This window comes from Suncus etruscus, chromosome 12 (genome assembly GCF_024139225.1).
Source record: "Suncus etruscus isolate mSunEtr1 chromosome 12, mSunEtr1.pri.cur, whole genome shotgun sequence".
Lineage (NCBI taxonomy): Eukaryota > Metazoa > Chordata > Mammalia > Eulipotyphla > Soricidae > Suncus > Suncus etruscus.
Genome location: NC_064859.1, coordinates 83,925,815 through 83,934,505, shown reverse-complemented (window position 1 = coordinate 83,934,505; position 8,691 = coordinate 83,925,815).

Below are 8,691 nucleotides of genomic sequence, written 5' to 3'. Positions count from 1 at the left end.
TAGGCATCATTTTATATTAATTTTCTCTACACAACACATTTATGCCATAAAATAAAATTAATGATAGTAAATATCTAAGAATAGCAGCAACCAATCTTTTCATTGTCTTTAACATTTTTGATTGTTTACTTGTTTAGCTGAGGGGACACTCCCAATGATGCTGGAATCACTCCAGACAGTGCTCTGGAGAACTGATGGTGCCAGAATTGAATCCAGGTCAGTAGCATACAAGGCATACACTCAACCTGCCTTGCCATCTTTTTGGTCTCCAGATTTATTTCAGACATAAATAGTTTCATACTACACACAAAAATTGATAACATAGTTCACATTAGAAGGTAGCCATTTAGAGCTCGGAGAGATAGCATGAAAGCAGGGCATCTGTTCTGCATGCAGAAGGACGTTGGTTAAAATCCTGGCATCTCATATGGTCCCCTGAGCCTGCCAGGAGCAATTTCTGAGTGTAGATCCAGCAGTAACCCCTGAGCGCTGCTGGGTGTGACCCCCCCCTCCAAAAAAAAGAAGATAGTTATTTATTTACTTAGTCATCATAAAATGACTCTAATCATTTTAGTTTTAATTAGTTGTGTACAGTCTGATATAAATATTTTGTCTAAAACTATCTCAGTAAGTAATTTTAAAATAAAGTTTAGAATGACTAAGCCATACCACTGATGCAATATTTTATGTTATTAATTGATTTTTAGATTTGCAATGAATGTAACTTTTAAATAATAATAGATTTTGAGGGTGGAACTGTGGCACAGTGGTAGGGCATTTGCCTTGCACATGGCTGACAGTAATTCAATTCCCCTGGAGTCCCATATGGTCCCCGAGCCAGGAGCAATTTCTGAGGGCACAGTCATGAGTAACCCCTGAGCATCATGGGTTACAACAAAAACCAAAAATAATAAAAAATAAAAAGGAAAGAAAGTAATAGAATTTTATATATGTTTTGGCCACACCCAACATTTCTCAGGTCTTACTCTTGTATTACACCTGGCATCTCAAGGGGGTTCCTGTGGTTAAAGCACAGTTGGTTGCATGCAAGGCAGGCACCCTATCCTCTGTACTCTCTCTCTAGCACCAATGCTTTTAATCTTGAAAACATTATTAAATTCAGTAATAAAATTTATGTATGTACTACTAATCAAAGAAAAATACCACATCTCACCTTAGAGCTTATTCTCTCATTCACTCATTCAAATTTTCAAAGGACAAAAGCTCAATAAAACAAATTAAATTGGAAAGCCTGTCTAGAGTACAGGTGGGGGGAGGGTGGAGGAGGAGGGATATTTGGGACATTGGTGGTGGTGGGGTATCCTCTTATATGACTGAAATCCAACCACAATCATGTTTGTAACCAAGGTGTTTAAATAAAATATTATTTAAAAAATTAAATTTTACAACTTTATTTTCAAAAATTACTATGTCATGATTTTTTTAGAAATATGAGAACTACACAGGATAAACGCAAACAATACCTAAAATAAGCTTCAATAATTCTAAACTACTTCATTAGTATTGTAAAGGAAAACAAAACCTGTAGGAGTCTATGCATAGATGAATTATGTATGTAAATCTAGCAGGCTTATGAATTAGTATGTATATAAAATAATTACTGAAGTGAAAGTATTCAATGCGGGGCCGGGTAGGTGGCGCTGGAGGTAAGGTGTCTGCCTTGCAAGCGCTAGCCAAGGAAGGACCGCGGTTCGATCCCCCGGCGTCCCATATGGTCCCCCCAAGCCAGGGGCGATTTCTGAGCACATAGCCAGGAGTAACCCCTGAGCATCAAACGGGTGTGGCCCAAAAACCAAAAAAAAAAAAAAAAAAAAAAGAAAGTATTCAATGCATAAAGTGGTATACTATGTAAATACATAGACTCTATGTAACACTATTGTTCATTAGTATACATTAGTGAAAGGTGTTTTATATATGGTAGATTATGCATTTTAAAATATATATGCTTTACATATATATGCATACATTCCTATATATACATTATATAATAGATAAACAATACATGTAGAAATTATAAAGATATATAAATGCTTATAAAGCAATATAAAGTCCTATAGATATCATGGAAGTCATTTAAAATTTAGAACAACAAATGCCTTTTTTCCAGGGAGGGAAGTTTCGTCACCTATGCTACCTCAAATAACCTCTGCTATTTCAAACAGCTGATTCACGATGATAATAAAACAGACGAAGCTTACTGCTTCATGATAGTGTTTGAATTCTTTACAAACACTTTCTATTCTCACCTCCCACTAGGTTTTCATTCCTTTGCCCAGCAAAGCCTCCGATGCAGGCGCTCTATGCTTGAGAATGCATTTCACTGCCTAAAATTGGTGTGCGGGGAGACAGTCTTACAGAAAGCATTTGACAGCAGTAAAGCTTTCCGATGTAGAAGCTCCAAGCACTAGGTCAGAAGTGAAGTGACCATTTATGCAATTCACAAGTGACAAAAAGTACAGGTCATCCCTGGATAGAACCTGAGAGATGCTGTCCCCTTGACAGCTTGTTGGGGGCCTAGCCTTGTAAGGGAGGTTGATAGCATCTGAGGGATTCTCTCTGGGTTCCTCAGGACAGAGATCTGAGTCTCTCTGCCAGGGCAGGGGCAGCCAGAGTTCTCAAGGTTCAGGACTATATTAGGAAATATATGCACCAGGGGAAAACAAACATGTTTGTTTTCTTCCAGAACAGTCTGCTCTGCTTATCTCAGACACCTCCCTTTCTTCATCAGAAATCACAATCCTGGAAGGAATGTTCCCTTGGGGTTTGGTAAGTTTTCCCTCTATCTAAATGAGGTCTTGCCCTTGGTATTTGTGAAATCATTTCAAAAGAAATCCTTTCTGTGACACCAACAAATAATCTTTGCAAAAGCAGATGAGAGCAACCATGTCACAGAGCCAGTCTTGAAGATGAGTGCAGTAGGTTCGTCGAGTCATTCCTTTGCCAGAGTGACACTACAAGATCTCTTCACATTTTTCCTAACCATTGTGTTTGCTATGAAGCCCCGTGTTGAGAGCCCTGAGACATCTGTACTCTCTAGGGGATGAATGACAGGAGTGTTTGACTCAGTATCCTGGATGTTGCTCCTCATACTCTAGATCTTAGTGCTAAGAGTGTTGCTCTGAAGCAGTATGCATGAATATCTGACCCAAAAAACCCTGTGCTGAAAGCTCAGGTAGCAACAACCACAGCCCAGTAAATCTTAAGACACTTTTGTAACACTATGGAGAGAGAATATAATCATTTCAGGTCAACCCTTGCTGATCTAAGTTTTAATAATTCCATTTGCCTTCATGTTGTAACAAACAATATAAAGTCAACTTATTTGTGCCTGCAAGGGTGCAGGTTGGGGGGTGGGTGGGGGATTGGGGACACTCATGAAGGGAAAGTCCCACTGGTGGTGGGATTGGTATTTGTACATGTAATAATCGTATTCTGAACAATTTGCTCACTTGTGGTCTTATAATATAAACTAAAAATGAAAAAATATTGTGTACTTGCCTCTTACACACACACACACACACACACACACACACACACACACACAGTGACCTACCCAGTCATACCTTTTCTACAATTTTTCTATTTCTTACCTCTGACCTTTCATAAACTGTGCCATAACTTGAGTCTCTTGGTCATTTGCTATTAATGAAAGCTCCAGAGTTTTTTTGCTAGTCTCAAAACTACTGTTTCTCTCATTATAATTTCTAATAACATGCAGTAGTTAGAATTCTCTAGTTTATTTAAAATTAAATATCTTTCCTCCCCTGCTTGGAGACCTTCCAGCAGGAGGCTACACTGGAAAAGATGGGCCTCTGTGTTTCTCTCTTGTAACTCCTTTGTTATATCTCTAATTTGAGAATCATGGCTTTTTGTTCCTACAGAAATACAAACTAGAGGTATGTAAATGGTAAATGAAAGGAATAATTTGACGTGTCCTCTTGATTTTCCTACTCACCCTTAGGAAACACCTTTAACCCAAAAAAACATTTGCAAGAAACCCTTTCTCATCCTTTTGTGGGGATCAACGTGGCTTTCTTTGGGCGAATGCAAGAGAAGCTCAGACACTGAATTTCACAAGCTATGTGTAGTCTCCCTTAGGTTGCCTCACATCTTACATCTTCCCTTTCTCTTCTTTTCTCTTCTTATATTTTTGGGGTTTTTTTTATCGGGGAGTGGCACACCCAGTGATGCTCAGGGTTACTCCTGGCTATGCGCTCAGAAATTGCCCCTGGCTTGGGGGACCATATGGGACGCCAGGGGATCGAACCGCGGTCCGTCCTAGGCGAACACTGACAAGGCAAACCTTACCTCTAGCGCCACTGCACCGGCCACAGAATGTAAAGATTCTATCCAGAGTCATAATTTGAAAAAGGAACAGATGTAAGCAATGAAGTAATAGATGAAAAATCAGGGAGGAATTTACAAAAAGACCTATGAAGAGTTGGTCAATTATCTATTTAGCTAAAAATGTATAAGAATAACAAAAACAAGGAAAACTCATTCTAGCAATTATGAATATACTTAGGCATTAATTCATAGAAACAATCTGTACTAAAATTAAAATATAAATGAAGGTAAGGACATGAGCATGATGAACGCTCTGCCTAGAAATGGCATTGGGGCTTGCTCTGAGGGATTGACTATAAGCATCATTATATCTATTGATATTTCTGACTACATGTCAGTGATTTGGATAATGCATTTCTGAGAGATATTGGAGAAATTGTGTCAATAATTCTTAGAACTCAATGCACAGTGGGTGTTTGGATCTTCAGTTAGTTTAAATTCTCTGTAAAGATTTTGTTAAGTCTAAGGCTGATAAATACATTTCAGCATTTCTATGGAGAGGATCCTGTCAGTAATTGAGGTGACTGCTCCATATGCCGATTAAAGAAAGGGTATTTAAAATGAAAAGGCATCCAAAAACATCCTATTTTCTTATCACTGACTCTTTTGATTCCTAAGAAATTAATTTAGATCATTAAACTAAACTATTTATTCAAAATTACACCAAAAATATTAAGTATGGGTAATCTTGTCCATTATTCACAAGATTTATTTGCTTATAACCTTATAAAAGACTTCAAAAAATGAGGTTTCGCTTTATTGACTGACTTTGAGAATGCTTAACTCAAGTCAATCCCTGCTTCACTGCTGATAACATATGTTAGGATATAACATTGCCTCTATATGTTTTCCATTCTAACATCATGTGCATTTCTTTATTAAATTTAATGTAATTTATAATTACATGAACTAAGAAATGCATAAAAGTTGTCACTTGTTCTAAATCTCTTCCTTCTTATTTTCTCACTTAAAGAGACAGCAGCTTGATCCACAAGACAGAATCAATTAAAAGCCCAGTGTAAGTAATCTTTGTTTATATCAGTTTCAGTGCTGGCCCCCAAAATACAAACCAGTATTAACAATTTGAAATTACTGTGTTAACATTTTCTGTTTTTAAGCTAAGCTAAACAATGGAGCAAACTGTATTGCAACATGTATTTGTTCTTAATTTGAACACAACTGAATTCTTATCTAAGATGTCAGAAATGTTTTCATAGTTACTCCTTTAGTGTTGGAATAAAGTAAATGGAATATTTTGGTTTATAAAATTGAGTAGAAACAAAAATTTTACAGTGTTTTATTACTAAATATTTTGTTTTTCTTGTATTAAAAACATTTTACTTTAGACTACCATTTGTAGTAACAGAACCTTAATAGAAGCACATTAACAAGAAAAATTTTATGAAGTTGACTTTTCTGTCTTACTAAAAAGTTTTATGAGAAAACAAAGTCATATTGTTTAAAAATTATTTATTGTGATGCTCACACCAAAATTCTCCTAAAAAGTTTATATTATTAATACAAACTTTTTTCTCATTGAACACTGGACCATCCTCTGCAACACCGTTTCATAGAACAAATTATCTTAAGAAATAGAAATTATCTTTAACAAAATCCACTTCTAGTGGATTATCATAGGCATGTGATTAGAAATAAAAAAGAAAATACTAAAAATGTTTATCATTGTACCATATTTTGTAGCAAAATTAAAAATAAGGCAAGCTTCTTAATAGAAGACACAAATTAGTTCTGATAGATACTTACAATGAAATATTAGGTACCATTAAAATAATATCCCATAACAATTTTATGACCCTAAAACCTACTCATGAAATAGAATTGTTTCTAAATGTTTATAAAAAGCCAAACATTTCAGCTTCAAAATGGACTTCATTTTTTTTAAACCTTTTAATATTTCTAAAATCAGAAAGCATCTTAAAATTTATGATGTATTTTTCTTTTTCTTTCGAATTTTATTTTAGGAACTGTGATTTACAACACTGTTAATGATAGGGTATTATGCATAAAATGTTCCAGTGCCACACGCTCCATCAGAGCCATCATTGTGGGCCAATGAGATGGCTGCCATAACTGTTCTTGCCAGCACACATTTGAATTTGGTTGCTGTTCCTGTTGGGATAATGGTCAATTTCCATTTTTCTCAAAAACTCATTTAAGGGGCTGAGGTGATAGTACAGAGGGTAGGTCATTTGCTTTGCACACAGCTGACCCAGGTTAGATCCCCCGCATCCCAAAATGTTTCAAGCCTGCAAGTAGTGATTTCTGAGAGCAGAGCCAGGAGTAACCCCTGAACCATTGGGTGTGGCCCCCCCAAAAAACAAAACAAAACAAACAAAAATATCTCCTGTAAAAAACATCTCTTCTGTTAAAGATATCTATCCTGTTTGTTGCCTGTATATTCTATTAAACTCTTTCCTACAGGAAAATATATATGCAAACAGCACTTTAAAATAAATACTGAATGTTTTCCCCAATAATATTATCTGTGAATTAAATATTTTCATTCTCACCATTAGTATTAAAATAATATTTAGGGGCCAGCGAGATAGCATGGAAGTAAAGGCATTTGCCTTGCATGCAGGAGGTTGATGGTTCAAATCCTGGCATCCCATATGGTTCCCTGAGCTGCCAGGAGCAATTTCTGAGCATAGAGCCAGGAGTAACCCCTGAGCACTGCCAGGTGTGACCCAAAAACCAAAATAAATAAATTAATTAAATAAAATAATATTTAAAGCTTTAGATATATAAGGTCAAAAATAAAATAAAAATTTCATATTTTAGAAATTAAAAATTAAGCTTGACAAAATATATTTAACAAATAAACATATAAAAAGCTCCTTAGCATCATTAACCTTCTAAGAACTTCAGAGATGGATGCAGTATGGTAGCGTTTTATCCTATAACAAATAGTTACACTCATGTATACAAATTTTACCTCAAAAGTAAATGAAAATATAGAAACAAATATCACCCTAAATAAAATATCCACGTAAGAGAATACTTAGAATATTACTTTCTCTTTATTTATTTTAAAATAAAATTGAGAATAGAAGCTCTTAAATATGGGGAGAAAATAGAATTCTATCCTAATAATAAAAAATGTTATTTTATATTTGCTCATTGAATAATAATCTAGCAGTATGTAATGAACATGCACTTTCTATGTGAAATAATAATCCAGGACACTTACTCTACAGTACAGAAGTTAATTTTACTTATACATCATCTTCACAGAAATTTTCTCCAGAAGTGCAGAAAGCTGATGAATGGATACAAACTATGTAATATATGTATATGAAGAAATATTGCTTGGTTAAAAGATGATACAAAATTAGGCAGAAACAATAAGATAAATAAATTTCAAAGGCATTGAGATGAGTTAAGAAAGCCAGCATCAGAGAAAACATATGATATGATTTCATCTATGTGACATTCTAGAAAAGGCAAATCTATAAAGAATGGAAACAAATCATAGGTTCCAGAATTTGGTTTCATGGAGGGTATGATTGAAAAGAAGTAAGTTTAGGGAGATTTGAAAGGTTTAGGGGTTTACTATATTTTGATGATGGTGATGGTTACATATATACATATATCATATATATCATATTTTATACATATCTAAACATATCAATGCTATACAATTGTATACAGCTGTATAGACTGGGGCCAGATTGATAACACAGTAGTAGGGCATTTGCCTTGTATGCAGCTGACCTAGGACGACATAGGTTTGATCCCCAGCATCCAATATGGTCCCCTTTGCCTGCCAGGAGAGATTTCTGAGTACAGAGACAGGAGGAATCCCTGAGTGCTTCTGAGTGTGGCCCAAAAGCCCAAACAAAAAAAAAAAAAATCATGTATATCCAAATCTATATATCCAAACCACGAAGTTAACAACACTGAAATCATAAGATCTAAACTGACAATCAAACTTAAATATGTGCTTGTAAAGGTGTCAGGCTAGTGTGTTAGGAGAAACTTGTAGGGACACTGATGGAGGGAACTTAACACTGGTGACAGGATTAGTACTAGATGATTCTATGCAAAAAAGTCAACTATGAGTAACTTTATAAATCATGATGCTGCAATACAATAAAAATTATATAAAAATAACATCAATAAGTCAAGTTTACATTACCAATTAAAATAAATAAAATGTATATGGAATTTATTTCATATCAAATAAATATGGAAATCATAAATAAAAAGGCAATAAATAATTTATTTCCTAGATTTTTTTTTACCAAAATATAGTGTCTCATAATCAGAACACCAAAACATAATTAAACATGGTTTACATGC